Source organism: Felis catus, chromosome B2 (genome assembly GCF_018350175.1).
Source record: "Felis catus isolate Fca126 chromosome B2, F.catus_Fca126_mat1.0, whole genome shotgun sequence".
Lineage (NCBI taxonomy): Eukaryota > Metazoa > Chordata > Mammalia > Carnivora > Felidae > Felis > Felis catus.
The window spans coordinates 78551559-78569173 of record NC_058372.1 but is presented as its reverse complement, the minus strand read 5'-3'; the positions used below and the strand labels follow the sequence as shown (position 1 = coordinate 78569173).

At 36.8% G+C, this 17615-nt stretch overlaps 1 non-coding gene across 1 annotated transcript; it reads left to right on the top strand.

The window, feature by feature from the left end:
• The first annotated feature begins 9134 nt into the window (after positions 1–9134).
• LOC111560631 lies at positions 9135–9241 on the top strand. Its single transcript, XR_002742634.2, has one exon. It is a non-coding gene; the product is annotated as a U6 spliceosomal RNA (small nuclear RNA).
• Positions 9242–17615: the final 8374 nt, after the last annotated feature.

The following is a 17615-nucleotide window of genomic DNA, read 5'->3' as shown; positions in this document are numbered from 1 at the left end:
TAGAAAAGGAGGATATAGGAGGGCCCAATTCACAATTTGCCATGACTATGTAACACTCAGGTTTCCAGTGATAGCTAAGACATTGAGTAAGGAGAGAGAAGTGAAGGCTGGAAAATTCAAATTGCTTTTGGGTAAATGACCTATGCAATGGGGTGGGGCCATTACTCAGTAATGCCAGATACCCAGTAGGCATTCAGTAAATGCTTGTTGAATGAATGGCCGCTACATCATGCATATGCTTTGCCATGATAAGCTGTGTCAGGAATATTATTAAAAATTCATTGATTCTGTTGCCCTTATTTAGCAACTCATCCTCTGTCTTTACCACCCACATGTGGTCAGATCACAGAAACCTCTCAAGGCTAACCTAGGGGAAAAAATTATATCTCTATCTATCTATCTATCTATCTATCTATCTATCTATCTATCTATCAATAATGTTTTCATATATATGTATACATATATATACATATATATATATATTTTTTTTTAATATTTAAAGAACTTTCCAAGCTGGGAGTCCCATAAAACCAAGAACTGCCCTCCATTGAAGCTCCAGTTCTGTCTTGCTTTCTTACTCACAGAAAGAACAGGGAAGTCTAATCAATCTAGATAGCTATAGACCTTTGCAGCAAGGACAATTTTAAAGTGTCTAACATGGTAAGAATTATGAAATAATTCTCTACATGTACATCTTTAAAGGTCTATATGCATAAATTAGTTTCCCATAGTGCTGCAGAGCTCTAATTATTTTTTAATTTATACAAATACATGCAATTAAAGTGCAATTACAATGCAATTAAAATGCCAGTATAATTAAAATGCAGAAAGAAGAAAATTTATAAATGTGTTCATGAATCCCCTTGATTTCTTCTTAGGTTCAATTAATGCCACTTATGATTTAAAGACTGTGACAAATCTGTATTTCAGCTAGAAAGACCATCCCATCAATCCATGTACCTTAGAATGTGAAGTCTTACCTAGATCCACAGGGTTTGTCTTTATAACAATGTTGGATAGAGCTGACCAAATGAGAGTTGCTTAAAAAAGGTAAAACCAAAAGAAGGGGGAAAAATAAGGGTGTCTGCCCCACAGAGTGAAGAATGCATGTAAAATACTTTTTCCAGGGGCGCCTGGGTGGCTCAGTCGGTTGAGCGTCCGACTTTGCTCAGGTCACGATCTCACGGTCCGTGAGTTCGAGCCCCGCATCAGGCTCTGTGCTGACAGCTCAGAGCCTGGAGCCTGCTTCAGATTCTGTGTCTCCCTCTCTCTCTGGCCCTCCCCCATTCATGCTCTGTCTCTCTCTGTCTCAAAAATAAATAAATGTTAAAAAAAATTTTTTTTAAATACTTTTTCCAGTACTTCTTAAGTGTTGGCCAGATATATTTATATATTTCTCTAACAAGAGCTGTGACCCTCTTTACTCTATTTTCTCTGTAGATAAACACATTCAGTTAATAAGGACTGCTCTGAGGTGCCATAAACACACAACAGACATTTTTAGAAAACTGAAGATGACTTCTGCTAAACAGCTCCTTTTTTAGGCTTCTATAGATAAAAGCTTTCCATTGGAAGGGAGGAATAAAAGACAAGCAGCAAGCAGTCCAGTCACATATTAGAAACTCAAACCTAGGGGCGCCTGGGTGTCTCACTCACTTGAGCGGCAGACTTGATTTCGGCTCAGGTCACGATCTTATGGTTTGTGAGACCAAGCCTCAAGTCAGGTTCAGCACTGACAATGAGGAGCCTACTTGAGATTCTCTCTCTCCCTCTCTCTCTCTCTCTCCCGCTTCCCCACTCACGCACATGCACTCTCTCTCTCTTAAAATAAATAAATAGACTTAAAAGAAAAAAGAAAGGAACTCAATCCTAAAAGGCTAGATTTGATTACATTATTTTTTGTATAACAAACATTAATTGAGTACTTCTGGGTGTATAAATAACATATGATCCCATGGGTAGCCATGATTTGGAGGAGAGAACAGATACGTAAAAAGCTCATGCTGTGCAATGGGATAAATGTAATAGAGGTCATGTGCACTATGGAGGCACAGAGAAACTAATAACAAAGAGCTCTCCAGAAAGGAGAAAATGTTCCTGCTGGGTCTAGACTGAACAGTGGAGCTTATCCCTTAGCAGCCTTATTGTCTCTGTGACTGGGGCACAACTGACTATTTAGTGGGTAGATGTCAGGAAAGCTAACCATCCTCACCCAGGGTCAGTTCTCTACACCAAGAATTGTCCCACTTCTCACATGACTTTCAAATATCTAATGTCATGACAGGCATTTAAGACTAACAAACCTGTTTAAAATTTTCTGAGCCTTATGCTAACTCAGTTTTACATACAAACCACAAAGGATATGTTTTGTTTTCTTTTGTTTTGGGCACCATTCATTTATCCAGAAATATTTTTTTATATTCTAAGAATGCAAACATTTTATAAAACAAAAAAGAATTGCATTTTGTTTTGCTCAGAACTTTACACACTTATATAAACATATCAAGGTATATTTATTCCTCAGTCTTTTGATATAGAGCAAATTTTTTTCAGTACATGTCTTTTGATAATTCATACATTGTATTTCTTACATAAATATCAAAATATGTCTAAAATGTCCAGTTTCAGGGGTGCCTGGGTGGCTCAGTCAGTTGAGCATCCAACTTTGGCTCAGGTCATGATCTCCTGGGTTCGTGAGTTCAAGCCCTGCATCAGGCTCTGTGTTGACAGCTCAGAGCCTGGAGCCTGCTTCAGATCTGTGTCTCCCTCTCTCTGCCCCTCCCATGCTCACACTCTGTCTCTCTCTTTCTCAAAAATAAATTAACATTAAAATAATAATAATAGCAAGTAAAATAAAATAAAATAAAATAAAATAAAATAAAATAAAATAAAATAATAAAATTTCCAGTTTCAGATTCTTGAAACTGTGTGAGAACAGGGCAATTTCTAATGAGTCCCGACTTCCTCCAACTTTTTAGAATTGTCTTTTTGTGTACATTTGTGACTTGCTCTATGATATATAAGATTGCACAGCACACAACTCCATGTTTTCTGCCATGTGGTAACCCTAGTGAATTCCTAGAAGTGGGCCATAGAGTCTGTGTATTTTCAGTTTTACTTAATATTACCAAATAGTTCTTCAAAGTAGCTGTCTGATTTATGGTCCCGCCAGCAATGTTCCCATAACCTCACTAACACTTGGGAGTTATCAGACTTCTTAATTTTACTAATCTTACTAATAACATAATGGTATATCATTGTTGTTTTAAGTTTCTCAGATTTAGAGATTGGTCATTTCTTACATGTTTATTGGCCAGTAAGGTTTCACCCTCTGTGAATTACATGCTATAGTAATCCCCACAACCCCCCCTTATCCACAGCTTCACTTTCAATGGTTTCAGTTATCCATGGTCAATTGCCATGCTGATGCAGATGATCTTCCTTCTGACATACTGACAGAAGGTCAATAGTAGCCTAATGCTATGCCATGCCTACATCATTCACATCACTTCATCTCATTACATAGGTGTTTTATCATTTCATATCATCACAAGAAAAAGAAAGGTAAGTTCAGTATAAGATATTGAGAGAGAGAGAGCATATTCACATAACTTTTATTACAGTGTATTGTTGAAATTTTTCTGTTTTATCATTGTTGTTGTTAATCTCTTAATGTGCCTAATTTATAAATTAAACTTTATCATAGGTATGTTTATATGGGAAAATAACATAGTATGGTGTACCTTAGAGTCTTTCTTACAATTACAAATAATATTTTTTTATTATATTTTTGAATTATTTCCTGCTGGGGCAAAGAGATCACTTTAATATTTTGATATTATTGATAAATCAAGCAGTATTATTTTCCCTATTGATTAATTGTAATCATTTGTCAAGGCTTTCATTTTCTATATAGACACACAAACAATTCCAAATGCCAATCTTCTTTTTCCTCGTATTATGCTGTCTAGGACTTCTAATAGAATGCTGAATATGAACAAGAATAGAGGATATATTTATCTTTTTCTTACCTAATATACTTCTAAGTATGATATCTATATATATTTTGTTCAGTTTATTTGATTAAAGAAATTTTGTTCTATTCTAGTTTGCTAAGAGATTTTATTATAAATGAGTGTTGATAGTTTCCCAAATTTTTTTTTGCAAATTTTGAGATATTAAATGGTTGTTCTCCCTTAATATTGTAGTAAAATTTTTATATATTGAATATTCCCATATTTGATTATTTTTTAAATATTTTATACTCATCTTGTTCATAAGTGAGCATAACCTATAAATTCCTATTCACATATTTCCTTTTTTCAATTTTACTATCAAAACTATACTAGCCTCTCAAAAAATGAGTTGGGGATCTTACCCTCTTCTTAATGATGTTGGGTACATGCAAATTGACCTATTTTCCTAGTGAGATATTCTTTCTTTTCATGTAACAATGCTCTTAATTCTTAATAACTAAAGAATAATGTTCTTAATTCTTAAAGAGTACTTGTTACTAACACACTTGTATTAACATTCTTGTACTTAGTCTGACCTAAAATACATTTTCTAGCTTTTAATTTTAGCCCTTATGTGTCAAGTTTTAGGTGAGTCTCTTAAATATGACAGAGCTACATTTTTAAAGATCTCATCAAAGATTCTCTGCTTTTAGCTACTAAATTAGTTCATTTACCTTTGTTGTAATATTGAAATATTTCCGTTTATTTCTATTCTATTATTTTGAAATTTCTATTAAGCAAGCTTTTGATGTACTTCCTTTTTTTTTTTTTTTTTTACTTTCCTAATTTCTGTTGCATTGGTTGTTTTATTCTTTATATTACTTTGGAAGTGATATCATCTATTGCTATTTTTAATGATTATTCATATTTTAATGTATATTGGGCTTACCAAATTATAGAATTAATCAGCATACTTTCAGCACTCCCAAATAAAGGAACTTAGACTATTTTAACTCTGATATCTTCTTTAATCTTACATGTTATTTTTGCCTGTTTTTAAATTCCACCTTGATTTTTAACTCTCCCTCCCTCCATTTATTTTCAACATCATTATTATAGTTTATATCATTAATACTTCTTTGGCTTTATTAATATTTTACCAATTTCTTGGATCCTCATTGTTTTTTATTTCCCACTCTTTCCTTTGGGTTAAATTTCCTTCCTACTAAAATTTAACCTTTATAAGTTCTTGTAGTGAGGCTCTATGATTGCTAGGTTCACTTCATCATGTTCTGAAAATATCTGGTAATTCTAGACAACAATTATATACTTTCAGTATTTTTTATGTAATCACTCTACAGGCCTCAGACTTCAGTTGTTCATATTAAAAATTCAGCCATCCAGAGGCAGCTGGGTGGCTCAGATGGTTAAGCATCCAACTTCAGCTTAGGCCATGATCTCAAGGTTCATGAGTTCAAGCCCCACATCCAGCTCTGTGTTGACAGCTCAGAGCCTGGAGCCTGCTTCAGATTCTGTCTCCCTCTCTCTCTGCTCTTCCCCCACTCTCTCTCTCTTTCTCTCTCTCTCAAAGATAAATAAATATTTTTCAAAATTTTTAAAATTTATTTAAAAAATTCAGCTGTCTCTTTAATGGTCATTCCTTTTGTAAGCTGACTTTTTTCTCTGGTTGCTTATAAAATCTCCATTTTCTCGTTGTTATAGTTTCATTACAATTATATGGTTGTGAATTTATTTGTATTTTTATTCTGTCTTGTACTCACTGTGCTTCTGACTCATTATTCATGTTCTTACATCAATTTTTAAAATTCTCAGCCATTATATCTTTATGTATTGCCTCTTCACTATTCTCCCTCCTTTCTTTCTGGAACTCTTATTAGAACTATGCTGGACTTTCTCATTTTATCCTCAAAATTTAAAAATTTCTCTTTTATATTTTTATTTGAAGTTTCTTATCTAGCTACTGTAGCTAACTCTGTTATTTACATTCAACTTCTCAGCCATTGTATTTGAGAATGACAAGTAAAGACTTGGTGCTTTATCCAATGCTATAGACTTATGGTAAACTTTTTGAAAGGAATCCTGTACACCATCTGAGGAAAAAACCAATTGCTTAAACAGTGCATTGTACAAAAACCTCTCAAATGCCAACATAAAACAGCTGAGGCACTTTCTCAAAAACTTGTCCAAAGAACAGTATTCCAAATAGATGAGATGTAGCACCCAGAGCTTCAATCTTTTCTCTAAATTGTGAAGCTAGGTTGGACACAGCAGGTCACACTCCCCACTATCACTATATTTATCAATTAAAGTCTTAGCAACACAGCGATCCCAGTCATGGTACAACCGATTTGAGCATGTATCTCTATAGGTTTTTCAATACTGCTGGACTCAACTAAAATACATCTTTTGATGTCTGGTTACCAAGGGCTAACGGACTAAGCTTTAAAACCTTAGTAACATATTCTATTTGAAATTATCTGTATACCCCTGTTGTATTCATAGCATATGAGGAACAGGAAAAGGGCAGAAGAAGGCAGAAGTTGCTACTTGGGGGCTTGCTAGCTAACACACCTGTACTGGCACACATTTGAAATAGACTGCGCTGTGCTAAGCATTCCCTTTACAACTCACACATTGGGGTTTTTATTTCAATGACTATAGTAGTTATTACTAGGAGTTCTATTTGATTTATTTGCAAATATGTCTGGTCTCTTCATTGTATCTTACTTTCTATGATTTTAATGCTTACTTTTACATTTTTAATTATTTTTTCTTTTTCTGGTGTATAAAGGTGATTTTATTAAAGCATAGGGACAGGATCCATGGGCCTGAAGAGCTGCCCTGGGACTGTGAGGAGAGACTGATTATATACTTGGGAGTTGGGGGAGATGAAGACAAGAGGAATTTTCCAAAGGGATTTTCATATGCTAAAGAGACTCATAGAATACTGGAGACCTACCTATTGTCAAACTAAGGTTTTTTAACCTCTAGTATTGTTTTTGACCTAAAGTATTGTTAATACTTTAACAATAGGGAGTTCCTGAAAAAATGCACTTATTTTATTTTTTTAAGTTTATTTATTTATTTTGAGAGAGCACATGCACACAGGCTTGCAAGCAGGGGAGGAGCAGAGAAAGAAAGAGAGAATCCTAAGCAGGCTCTGCACCATCAGTACAGAGCCCAACAGTCCACTTTTACACAGAGGGTACAGGCTTTCAAAATCCAGGCTTCATACAAGGGTTTTATTTCAAACTCTGCCTATACAACACTAGCCTCATTTTCTATTGCAGACATTAAAACCCTCCTGCTCCAACCTCCAGGGAAGACTAAGCATCAGCTCAGACTCATACTTCTTTGATTTACAGTTTCTTCTTTAGGGGGAACTGTAGGTTTCCATTTTCTCATAAACACAGTTAACATTTCTAAGGATTTTTATTGTATTTTATCCAGATGTATAGAAGCTATTAGAGAATTTTCTGTTTCACCTGCCAGCTTGCTGGAAGCAGAAATTCTCAATATTATTTCTTAATATGCACTTCTCTTTTTGCACTAATATTATAATGCTTTATATTCACTTTAATTATATGATTATAATAATAAATTTAACTGAAACAAACAGATCTGGGAACACACATATACAATCATCTGATGCCTTATGACTACACAACTCCAACTGGCAGAAGCAGAAGTTTAGGGCATACTAGAGACTGTCCTGCAAGCCAGGTGTGTTTTGTAGGCTATAAACATCAGTTTCATGCGTTTCATAGAAACACTGGGGAATATTATAAATCCAATAAGGGGGTTAAATGGAGATTTAAAAAGCATCCATTATAACTTTTAGGAATGGAGCGTAGGAAGTGATGAGAAATGAGTCTAGAGAAATATGTTAGATTCATGCATTGAAAGCATGAGTCATTCTGAGGAATTTGGCCTTAATCCTTAGGAAATGGGAGGGGAGGGCATATCAAAGTGTATGGACCTGTGGGTTTTGAATGAGAAAACATACAGGAAACAATCTGCATAATGTTTTGCACAAATGTATGACATTTTTTCTTATTTCATTATCTATAGAAGCTTCAAAAAAAGCCTAGGAGTTAGTGAAGCACTGTAAGCATTCTAATATTTAAATGGCTGTTAGTTCTTAAGCCACTTCAAGGTCTTTGCAGATGCTCTCAAATGAAACACTGGCTCCACTCATTCAGCCTGTGGCACCTCAGTGATCTTCTCAGCCACCCAGTAAACTTCTGGGTGTAAACCAGTTACATCCTCTCCAAAGAGGTCTGACTCTTAATGGGGGAGAGAGAACCCTCTTGCAAATGTGTTCATTCCCCATGTATGTGCCTTACCTAAACCCTAGAGTTAGTGACTACTCCCTATATTTGCCATTCTTGTTTTCTTTAGAGTTCTTTTTACTCCTTAGTAGTTATGCCCCATTGCTAGTTAATAATTCTTTAATTAAGCTTTTTCTGTTTTAATTACTGTGTTGTTTCCATCTCCAACCTGGACCCTGACTGATACTGAAATTTGAGAACCAATATCCTAGACACAAAATTATCTCAGAGTGTCCAGTTATTTTCACCAAAAGTAAGTGAATTATTTTAATGACCATATAAATAACTGTTCCTAAGAGATTAAGGGTCATAAATACCTGAACCTTACAGGCTCAAATAACTATTTATTCAGTGAAATTCTGCTATACTGTATACTTTTATGGCCATATATGTAATCTGTACATGTGCACTGATGCTTTTAGGATCATAAGGCCTATAAAACACAAATTTTTAAAATTCCGGATAAATATGATTTAAGGTAAGATTAATCATCTGTGGAACTAAGAGATAATATTCATAATTACAGTTAAAAGTTGTTTGCAATTATTGAGTTATAAAGTTCTTTTTTTTTATTTTTTTTAACATTTTATTTATTTTTGAGACAGGGAGAGACAGAGCATGAACAGGAGAGGGTCAGAGAGAGGGAGACACAGAATCCGAAACAGGCTCCAGGCTCTGAGCTGCCAGCACATAGCCCGACACGGGGCTCGAACTCACGGACCGTGAGATTATGACCTGAGCCGAAGTCGGCCGCTTAACCGACTGCGCCACCCAGGCGCCCCAAGAAAATATACTTTTAATGAGGCTTTCCAAAGGGAATATCCTTGTGCTCGCTTCAGCAGCACATATACTAAAATTGGAGTGATGCAGAGAAGATCAGCACGGCCCCTGTGCAAGGGTGACATCCAAATTCGTGAAGCTTCCACATTTTTCTTTTGACAAAGGTGACAAATTCAGACAACATCATGATCTAATAACTTTACCTTTTAAAAGTGAGAGAAAAAAGAATACCCTTTTTCTAAAAGAAGTACAAGATCTCACACATAATATATTACAGCCATTATCGTAGGGAGGTAAACATTTCTAACAGCAAGAAATCCGACCTTAATTTATTTATTTTTTAAGTTTATTTATTTATTTATTTACTTATTTATTTGGGGGGGAGGGGCAGAAAGAGAGGGAGAGAGAGAATCCCAAGCAGGCTCTGTGCTGTCAGCACAGAGCCCAACACAGGGCTGGATCCCACGTCCCATGAACTGTGAGCCAAAATCAAGAGTCAGACGCTTAACTGACTAAGCTACCCGGGGCTCCTGATTTACTTATTAAATTAAAATAAAAACACATATTCAATCAAAGTGACCTGTCAGTGCTATAGTTTCTACTGCTTCAGTGAATACATTTCTTATAAAAGATCAGGCTGTTGAAATGTAAGGTCCAGAAAAGAAAGTGATAATTGCACCTACATCAAAGCTGTAGGTCACAAAGTTTCAGAACTTTAGCTTTCATTTCTTTTGTGTGTGTGTGTTGTTTTTTTAATGTTTATTCATTTTTGAGAGACAGAGAGAGACAGAGAGTGAGTGGGGGAGGAGCAGAGAGAGAGGAGACAGAATCTGAAGCAGGCTCCAGGCTCTGAGCTGTCAGCACAGAGCCCAATGCAGGGCTTGAACTCACAACACGAGATCATGACCTGAGCTGAAGTCAGACACCCAACCGACTGAGCCACCCAGGCGCCCCAACTTCAGCTTTCATTTCTAAGCAAGCTTTAATTATATGAATCTGAATTTTCACGAGGCCTCCTATCAATCCCTCTTCCCTGAAAGTGAGTCAATTGTAAAAATCAATCTTAATCAATACAAGTCAATTTATATTCAAGACACATTCTTTTTTTTTAATATATGAAATTTATTGTCAAATTGGTTTCCATACAACACCCAGTGCTCATCCCAAAAGATACCCTCTTCAATGCCCATCACCTACCCTCCCCTCCCTCCCACCCCCCAACAACCCTCAGTTTGTTCTCGGTTTTTAAGAGTCTCTTATGCTTTGGCTCTCTCCCACTCTAACCTCTTTTTTTTTTTTTCTTCCCCTCCCCCATGGGTTTCTGTTAAGTTTCTCAGGATCCACATAAGAGTCAAGGCACATTCTTAACATCAGACTCATCAAAACACAAAAATCAGAAAGGCAGTCTCATATTCACTTATGTGAATATCCTCAGGCTTGACATTATTCAATTTGAGACAAATGACTTTAAAAAGTAAGGTTTTCTCCTGGCAGAACCACAGGAACTTGTTCAGAGGACTGAGGGCCCCTGTAAGTCTCGGTATCAGATTGAAACTTCAAATTCTTCCAGTCTTCTTGGTATGTAAATTTTGATTAATGCCATGAAAAGTGCTACTTTAAGATTTTCATTCTTCAGTTTCCTTTGGATTTTAGTGGCCTTGATTCTTTGTCTTCTATGCAGAAATGTCATAGCAGAATCTCAGCAGATCTCCTGGGCAACTGGGGGTGAAGAGGGGTAAGGCAGTATACAAGACTTCATGAGAATCATACAGGACATCTTGGAGGACATGGTGCTCAAAGGGATGTTCATCCTAGTTAGGTGGAAGAACCATCTTCGGTGGGGGGGGGGGCTTCTATGAGATATAAGGACCAGGGAAACTTATTCCTCCAACGGAGAAGGCTATTATGTCTTCTACTCCATGGAGTAGCAGCTGACAAAGTGTCTTCACCAGTGGTGCCTATTGTTTGTTGGTGTCTTTCAATCAGCTCTGCAGCCCTTTTCTTCCTGCTACCTAGCCAGGTGGCATCCAAAGCCTCATTCAGTTATTTAGCAGACATTTATGGATTCCCTTCCAAGGACAGGCATTGCATGACCTTACCTAGCTGACAGCTTCACGGACATGCATGCAGTGATGGTAGCAGAAGGGAAGGGTTGAGAACACTGGCTTTGAGATCACATAGACGCAGGTAGAAATCCCAATTCTGTTATCTACTAGCTTTGTGATCTTAAGTTTGTCATCTATAAAAAGAAGATAATACTTCATAGCATTGTTCAAGGAACTAAATGAAATAATACACACAGGGGCTGAGCAGGTATCTGGCATATCATGAGAGTTCAATAAAATGTTGATATTATTTTGTTGTTGTTATTATAATAATTACTTAACTATCCATTCTGAGCTCCTGTCCAATATTTTCAAATGCCTATAATTCTCTCTCCCTAGATATCTTCTATGAGTATGTCAAACCCAGTATTTCTAAAACTGAATCCATTAGCATTCTCAGGAAAGTCATCACCATTTCTTCTTAGTATCTCCATCTGCCGTTATCTTTATGGACAAATAAAATATCTGGATGCTGCCACTTTTGAGTCCTGTTTCTTCTTCACTTCCATATTAAATATGTCATTTATTCAGTCCTTTCTAACTCATAAATGTATCCCTTTCTCTCCATTCCAGCTGGCACTGCCCTGGTTTACAATTTCAATCTCTCTTTCCTATGTAACCCCTAGATACAGCTACAGAAAATCTTCCTAAATAACTCTGAGGTTAAATATCCTGTCCTTCTGGGTTCACAACTACATTAATATTTGTTGAAACATGTTATAATTTTTTTTATTCAAAAAATACAGCCTCACCACTGGCCTCCTGCTTCCAGTCTGTGCCCTAGATCATGTGTCACTCTGCCACCAGAGTGATCATTAAAAAAAAATCTAACCACACTTCTCCCACTCAAAGTGTGGAAAACCATCCACTTTTGAGCCCCAACTTCACTTTTGAGCCCCATCTCCTGCCAAACCTATATATGCATGTGTATCTTATATACACTCTAGTCAAATAGAGCCAGGTTTGGGGCGCCTGGGTGGCTCAGTTGGTTAAGCGTCCAACTTCAGCTCAGGTCATGATCTCATGGCTCATGAGTTCAAGCCCCATATTGGGCTCTGTGCTGTCAGTTCAGAGCCTGGAGCCTGCTGCAGATTCTGTGTCTCCCTCTCTCTCTGCCCCTCCCCCACTCATGCTCTGTCTCTCTCCATCAAAAAATGAATAAACGTTAAAAAATTAAAAAAAAATTAGAGCCAGGTTTTTCCAAGTTCTGGAGACTTCTACTTTTGTCACCTCTACCCGGGATCCCTTCCCCAACCTGTGCCCCTATCCTGCCTTTCCCCCAATTGCCATTATTTTTCTCATTCTTTGAAAGTTACTTCCTCTGTGAAGACTGCCAAAACTTTTCTCCCAAGGACATTCAACCAGTTTTGCCTCTGGTTTCATCTGGTAATCACTCCACCATGGGCTTGTCACAGAACAATTCTTTCCATGTCTGACTCTTACACCAGATTGAGCATTTATCCTACTAGACTTTGAGGTCTGCAAGGTCAAGTCAACTTTATTTCTTCAACCACAACATGTGGTTGGTCTTTGATAAATGTTTGATGTATGAAAGGATGAAAGGACATTTTAATTATGTATGCAGGGAGAGAGCCTTAAGTTCAGTTTGGGAGGGAAATGGAAAACACTCATTGGTATTTTTTAGGGGGGAGGCAAGTAGCATCTCAAATAGTAAGAGATTTTGCAAATGAAAGCATGGCCTTGTTTTTTTCTTTTATAATGAGAAGCACACTCAGAATTGCAGAATTACCATTAGATATTCAAGTAGCCAAAGGCCTGTGGAGTCAAAGAGTAGAACAAAGTTTTCAGTGCACACTGTGTGTAGGCCCTTAGGAAAACAAATGAGAAGAAGTGATGACTAGCGCCCCAGGTCATGTGCACAGGCTTTGAACAACTGGTGGAATTATTTGGTCCTTTGAGGAAGACTGATAGCCCCATGTAGAATGGTATGAGTGGGTATTCTTCTATTAATAGTGAAAATTAGGGGAGATGTCATCCTGGGCCAAGGAGAAAACCTTTATCTGCAAGCCAGTTCTATTATATAAGGGGTATGTTACTTTGTTGGGGCTGCCATAAGAAAGTACCAGAAACTGGGTATCTTCAACAACAGAAATTTGATGTCTCACAGTTCTGGAATCCAGGCATCAGAAATCAAAGTGTCAGTAAGACTAGTTCATTCTGAGTCTATAAAGGAAGGTGTGTTCCATGCCTCTCTCCTAGCTTCTTATGTTTGCTGGTAATCTCTGGCATTCATTGGCTTCCGATGCCTAACCTTGATCTCTGCCTTCATTTTCACTCCCTGGGGGTATATATGTGTCCAAATTTCCCCCTTTTATAAGGACACCATAATATTAAATTAGGGACACATCCTACTCCAGTATAACCTCATCCTAACTTAACCAATTACAATTGCACTAACCCTTTTCCAAAGGAGGTCACATTCTGAGGTATTGGGGGTTAGGACTTTAACATGTAAAGTTTTGAAAGGATACAGTTCAACACATAACAAGAGATTAGATGGTGTCATCCCAGGAGATCCTATTCTCCTAGCATTTTGAGATAGTTTATGAGAGACACACAAGGAAGAGAGCTGGGATATTAATGGCTTAGAAACAGAAGGGGTAGGAGATTCCTACCCCTAGCAAACACTATTGACTAACCATCCAATCATTGTGGGGAAGGGGCAGACTACAAAAGGAGGGGAAGAAGGATGCTCAGAACCAGACCCACCTCTAATTACTCTTCTGTAGGTCATAGAAGACTAACACCAAGAGGCTCTTAGGGCTAAAATCACCATCAGACTTGAGGATTTGGATTTGTCCAGGACTGGGAAGGAATTGTGCCAACTGGTTTACAAAAGTCCCAAAGCGTTTGAAAGAGGTTGATGAGTCACTAAAATTGAAGTCTTGTCTAATTCCTTGTATCCAAATTCTGGTTGTGCATAAAACATAGAATGTGTATAGTGAAAAGGAAGATTTGATAAAACAGTTTCTCTGCCTTAAGTAATGGAAGATGAAACCAAGACTCAGAGGGGGAATATATGCTATGATGTAGAAGAAATAGCACAAGACCAAGAAGCCAGAGAATTCTGTTAAATCCACATTTTAATACTAAGGAAATTTAAGCAAACTCTATCAACTCACTGAGCTACACTACCATATCTTAAAATATGATACATCCCTCTGAGAATGGTCATTTGATTAAAGGAGATAATGCATGTGAAATTACCACTCAACTCTAAGAGATGATTCAATGAATTCATTAGTATGGTGATCAAATCCTATTCTTATTTGAATCTGCAACATCTAGCACACATTAGATGTTCAACAAATGTTTGCTGAATGATTGAATGAATTCAATCTGACTCTTAAAAAGATACAATCCTAGAAAACAAGGTCCAGATCTCAAACCTGAATACTATCTGAAGCCTTGAAAACAGACTTTCCAGATGTCCTTATTTACTACCAGGCAACACTAGAATCATAAGGACAATACATTTCCTGAAGGTAGCATCTCAATTATCCAAAAGAAACTCTATTGGTATGGTTCCTACCATGTTCTGAGCGGCCTATTGGAAAGACCACACCCCCTGGCAAAACTCAGGAGGGTTCTCTGTACTTGGGGAAATCTCCCCTATTAACTACACATCTGGTACACTACTCAACGGGTGAGTGAAAACAGAAAGCAAATCCATAACAGCCAGCATAAACTTCTACCAGTTATTATTCCAAGGTCCTGTGGTCATGGGGAGACCTTTGTGCACATTATTATGGCTGAGTGTTATTACCATATATTGCAAGTTCTGACCTAAGGCTTCTTTCTCCCTCGGGTGATTCACTTTTTTCTTAGTACCATCTACATTGTTTCTTGTAGACTGGTAAAAAGTTCACGTAAAATCTCTTACTTTAGTACCTAAAGTTGGAAAAAGGAAAGTTAATTTCAATGCAAACAGAAGAAATTGGCCTGGTTAAGACGTACTGAAATATCCAAATCATCTGTGGCAAGGGGACATTTTTCAGGGAATTTGTCCTTTAAAATTAGGTGGGGCTCACTACTCTGAATCTGTGGTTTTAGTCTTTAGAGTGATTAGATTGTGATGCTTTATCTTAACAAGTGATGTTTAGGAAATCATTAGATCCTGATTGGATGTACTTTATAGCATTTAAATAAACTTAAGTTACTGGGCCCTAAAGGGCAAAATTGGTCATCATTTTATATTTGATCAAAATAGTTTGCAATTATTTCTACTGGGGGATTTAGCCATTTGCATCTTGCAGTCAGTTTCAGAATTTTTATCCCTTTGAACTTGCCATAATATCATGATTAATTGATTGATTCCAGGGTTCAGGAGTCAATAAACCCAGTATTTGTTATTATTTATTATTTAACTGCCCCCAGTGTGCCGGCTGGCATTCAGAGGCTAAAAAAAAAAAAAAAAAAAAAAAAAATACAGGCCAGCTCTCACAGCTTCTTAAAGACTTGATTATGCAGGAGAAAAAAAAAGAAAACCCCCCTTTTTTTTTCCATCATGTGAATATTAATGGGAAAAAGATAACAAAGAAAATGCATGCTGTATTTTTTTGGCTATTATTTCAACATGCTCTGAAGATCTAGATTATTGCTAGTTTTTAACTGAATCTTTTGCTTTCCATATATATCCATACAAATCCATATTTGTATCTGTACTGCATCTGAAACTAAAGTTCCCAATTTAGTTATTCCTCATATTGTAAAAACAATTCTACTTGAGCATAGTTCAGGAAACATGCAGGCTTAGAAAAAAATGAGCAATAAAATTGTCCTCAGTTCAGAAAAATAAAAAAATATGTAAGTGCAGGGGTATTGATTGTGTCACGGTAACCTGTGTGCTTTTATTAGATTGAAACTAAGGCTTCCTCACCTGAATAAATACTCCTTCAGAGGATGCATTTAGCAGTGGCAAAGAATGGGTCAGTGATCCCAAGAAACTATAACCTCACGATGCTTAGGTTTGCTGTCAGAGCCCTGGGATGTGACCAAATTGACCAAAATAGAGGCAGCATAGTATAAATATGTTACCAAACTAATTCTGTGATTCTCAAATCATGCTTTTTAAAATAATTATCATTCAAACATGCACCCTAGAAAAAAAGGTGATGTGTTTTGTATATAATGGCATGCATGGGTATGATAGCTTCCATCCAGTGATTAATACAATGGCAGAATGATCATTTGATGGCTACTTTGTATTTTACAGGGTATTAAATAAAGATATACAGAGCTTAGTGAATTTTTCCCAAGGCAGCCAAAATAAAGTCGGTATTAACACCAAAACATAGATATCCTAAAGCAGGATTTCCAGAGAACTGTCTCTTCCGAGGCCACATTTCTACCCATAAACTGTCAAATTATACAGAGATGCTGTTACATAAATATGCTACTCTCACTTGAAGCTCCAAAAGAGATGTTTGCATAATCCAAAAATGGAATTCGTCACCAAAAGCCCAAGAAAAACCCAAAGGTGTAAGGATGCTACCGAACTAAGATTGATGGTATGTCCTAAATGCACCAGCTGTATAAAATATGAAATCATCCACTGTGCTGATGTCCCAAAGGAACCCGATAAGGGGCACATGCAATACCACATGTCTTGCATGACAGGCGAGACAACAATGGTCGACCAGATGTTCTTCTCCTTCTCATTTGCATGGTTAGGACATATGGTAACTAGGAAGAATGAAGCCATCTCTTAAGTAGTGATATGAATGGCTTGAGAGATAATTGTTTCAAATCATAGACCCTACACCTGTCATGGATTAATGGTGGTGAACCTCTGAAAATAAACATATTAAGTATAAGCTAAACATCTTATGTCATGTGTTTTTTATGCCATACCACACATTTTCAATCCTTGAAATAAATCACAGTTCTTTGGATGGTTTGAAATTGCATAGTTTTATCTGGAGAAAGGTTTGGTTTCCTTACACATGTTAAACTTAAGACTATTTCAACACTTGCGATAGCAATATTTGGATGTCAGAAGATCTAGATTTCAGCACCAAGGGATAATTTGGTATATAAAACATCTGGTGTGTTTGGGAGAGAGTATCAGATTTAAATCAGTGGTTTCCATATTCTTTCTTGTTCAAATATGCTTTTTGGTAGCAAGTTCAGTTTCTGATTTATGTACTTGTCTTTTCAGCAGCCAAAGGAAGACTAACATATATTTTTAAAGGTTGCCTTACATAAAATAATAGCAAAGAAGAAAGTAAATTTGCTCTTCATCCTGGAAACATAAGCTGGAAGCCTAGCTCCAACTTATTGCAGCTGACCCTCATCCTAGGGATATTAAAGACAAAATCTTCATAGTAACTTCTGGAGTATAAATAAAACCAAAACCTAGTCATGTTGAGAGATCGCAAAGAATATGTAGAGTTGGGACT